The sequence below is a fragment of the Gossypium hirsutum genome, chromosome D12, assembly GCF_007990345.1.
Source record: "Gossypium hirsutum isolate 1008001.06 chromosome D12, Gossypium_hirsutum_v2.1, whole genome shotgun sequence".
Classification (NCBI taxonomy): Eukaryota; Viridiplantae; Streptophyta; class Magnoliopsida; order Malvales; family Malvaceae; genus Gossypium; species Gossypium hirsutum.
The window spans coordinates 15494340-15497789 of NC_053448.1; the positions used below are offsets into that span (position 1 = coordinate 15494340).

Here is a 3450-nt window from a genome sequence, read left to right on the forward strand (position 1 = left end):
AGATTTAAGGGTCGGGTTAAGGTTTTGGGTTTAGATGAATTATTTTTTAATTTAGAGATAATAATAAATTTGTTTAGGGTTTTTAGTTTAGGGTATATGATTAATTTTAGATTTAAGGCCGATTTAGGAGTTCATATTTTAAGGTTTAAGGAGTATGAATTTAGGGATTATGGATTAGAGATTATGGTTTAAGGGTTGGGATTTAAGGTTTAGGAGTTAGGGGTTAGGGGTTTAGGGGTTAGATATTAGGGGTTAAGAGTTAGGGATTTAGGGGTCGGGTTAGGGTTTTGGGTTTAGATTAATTATTTTTTTAATTTATATTTTAAATATGTTGTATAATTGTAAAAGAGATAATAATAAATTAAATATATTAAAATTATGAGTATAGTTTAAATTATTTAAGAGATATATAATAGATAGGCTTTATATGTATTGAATGGTTAATTTAGGGTTTAAGGTTAAGGTTTACTTGAGATTTGTTAAATGATAAAATTTTATACAATTAATTAATGCTTTTATATTTAAAAAAATTTAATCTAAACCATTTGATATATTTAAATATTAGTTTAAATAGAATTAATAAATAAGTTAAAAAAAAGTAATAGATTTATATGGATATTTAGGTATAATTATTTATTTTGGAGAGAACCAAATTATAAGAAATAAAATTAAAATACAAAAATAAAATAATTTTTGTTCAAAATGAAATATTTTTTGCGCATTTTTATGAAAAATGCAGCAACTATATGTTAAAATTTTTCAAAACAATATCGTTTTACTACAAGAATTTAATTTTTTTAGTGACGTTTTTGCTAGAAACGCCGCAAAATCCATAATCCAGGCTTGTTTGACACTATATAGCGTGATATTTCAACAAAAAAATTAATATTAAACTAACGAAAGAAATCCCTAGAAGCCTAAAGAAAAGGAAGGAAAGATGAGGCTGATGCCGATGGAATTCGTGAAGGACCCAGACGACCAAGGTTCATCCATGGAAGTCGACGATGTTGACATGCCGGAGATCTTCGGCGAAGGCGTCGTTGGTTCCGACAACGAGCTCGCCGATGTCGATTTCTTTAACAATTTCCAAGACGATTTTGATGATTCCGATATCGGCTAAAAAAACAAAGAAGTTTGAAGTACTCATCTATCTTTTTTTCCCCTTCTTACTTTCGCTTTTTAGGGTCTGAAATTTCTTAAAACTTTGTTCAATTTAGTTGAATCTGAACTGCACTATGGATGCTTATTTGTATGCAAATCAAAATAGTGTAGTTTATTTGTTTAAATCGGTATAAATAAATATAAGTTTCCTTTTAGCTCGTTTCTCTTTTACTTATTTTTATTCTTTAATAAATCTTGTGAATTGTCACAGGTCCTCGGGTTCAACTACAAGGTGGTCAGGGGGAAAAGATAAGACGGCAACAAATCCCCTTACCCCAACCCCTAAAAAGTAAGTTAAAAAGATAGTGTATAAACCTGTTTTTTTAAATTTATTTTATGGTATGAGATTAATATGTTGAAGCCAAAGCTAGGGGAAACATCTTTCAATAGTGATAACTTTAGGGTTTAAAATATTTGGGGGAGAAATTCTCCCTCTTTCTTTTAACAGGATATAATCATAGATAGAGGAGTTCATAACCCACCAATCGTATCTACAAGCAAGAATGCTGCCTCTCCTTCGATTCTCCGGTACTATTTTTTGTTGTTATTATCTGTTTGTTTCTCGAGAAAACTACTTGATTGCTTGTGACTGAAAAATACCATGTTGATAGGCTATTTGTTTGACCTTTCAATGTTTCGAATTTGTTTTGTTTATGACAAAGTTAGTAAAAGTTAGTTTTTTTTTGCTTGAGTTTTTAAACTTTTTTTTAGGTTTTTTTGGTTCAAGATTTTTAAAGAACTATTAAATGTGGTTGAATTTTTTTTTTTAAACTTTTTTTTAGGTTTTTTTGGTTCAAGATTTTTAAAGAACTATTAAATGTGGTTGAATTTTTTTTGTAGAGGTCAGAAGGAGGATTATTTGTTGTTAATTAGTTGAATTTTTTTTTACTAATCCACGGTATAATATGTTTTATGGTAATTTTTTTGGCTGGGATATTGCATCTTTTAGAAATTAATCTTTGGGTAATTTGTACAACTTTATGGTAGTCAAGCTGTTTTGCGACAGGAGGTTTCCATTGCTGTCCGGTTTTACTCTAAAAAGGCTTCTCCCCCTAGTTTAAAAGGAGATGGCAAGTGTATATCAAGATGCTTGCTTTGCTTTTGACCTTAATTTGGATCCCCACTACATGCTTCTCCCAGCTTGTATTATATATATGCTTGTGTAATGCAGGAGCTTCTACTATGATATTATATTGTTTCAGTCTTATTTATTGATTGTTGGAGATATGGATGGATGGTTAGGATTATAAGTTATTGTTAAAGTTTTAATCTAGGAATAGGAATAGAGGATTAAAGCTTTATTTGTAACTTAGCAGCTATCATCATTTTCACATCTCCTCAATGAAATTTTCATTCCGCTAAATACTTACAAGTTGAACACTAGTCGCTAAAACTTAAATTGCAGCACTCGAACTCTGTTGATATATTAGAAATTGTTTCCTTTTTTATTGCCATTCTTTGTTTCTTGTTGTCTTATTATGTCTTTTTTTTTCTTCACTTTTTCACAACATAAGCCCAAATCATGCGAGTTTCAAGCTCACAAAGGTGATAGAATCAAAGTGCACTATCGGGTATGTTGGCTTCAGCTTGATATTTTATTTTTGTACTATAAGTGCTCACTTGACCCTTAAATGTAAGTAACAAATATTTGATTATGGATTGTGGTTCAATTTATTATTTTTACATTTTCTGGGGGGCTGGAAAATTACTTGTTGATTCTTGCTTAAAATAAGAAACTGTTTGCAATATTAACTTGTACATTTGTGATTGAAAATGGGTTTTTCTTTTTGAGTAGTTGCTGCTGTTCCTGATGGCTTGAAGGCATGGGAGATGCTGAAAGGAAGACCACATAATGTAGATCTCATTTTGACAGAAGTGGATTTGCCATCTATATCAGGATTTGCTCTTCTTACACTAATTATGGAGCATGATATTTGTAAAAGCATCCCTGTTATAAGTATGATATGAAAGATTCTTTAATATTTTCTAAACATTTGTACATTTATTAATTTATTATTTAATTTAAATTCTAAGTTTAAATTCATTAAATTTTATAAGCATCCCTGTTATAAGCATGATATTTATTTTTACTTAAGAGTTCTAACTTTTGGATTTTAATTGTGTTATTAATTTATTATTTTAAATTCTAAATTTAAATTCATTAATTTTTATATTTAGTTTTAAAGTTAAAATTTTCGTAGAAAATTTAAATCCTTAAAACATAATTTAATATTTATCATAGAAATAAATATTATATGAAAAAAAATTATTTTTTAAAGATATGTTTTT

At 28.7% G+C, this 3450-nt stretch overlaps 1 long non-coding RNA gene across 2 annotated transcripts; it reads left to right on the forward strand.

Annotated features, from left to right (window-relative positions):
- The first annotated feature begins 873 nt into the window (after positions 1-873).
- On the forward strand, positions 874-3152 carry LOC107945437 (uncharacterized). 2 transcript variants are annotated; one of them, XR_001696547.2, is made up of 5 exons: positions 875-1139; positions 1373-1450; positions 1610-1689; positions 2676-2732; positions 2957-3152. It is a non-coding gene; the product is annotated as an uncharacterized lncRNA (long non-coding RNA). The 2 variants fall into 2 exon arrangements; XR_001696546.2 differs by having other exon boundaries at positions 874-1139; positions 1610-2732.
- Positions 3153-3450: the final 298 nt, after the last annotated feature.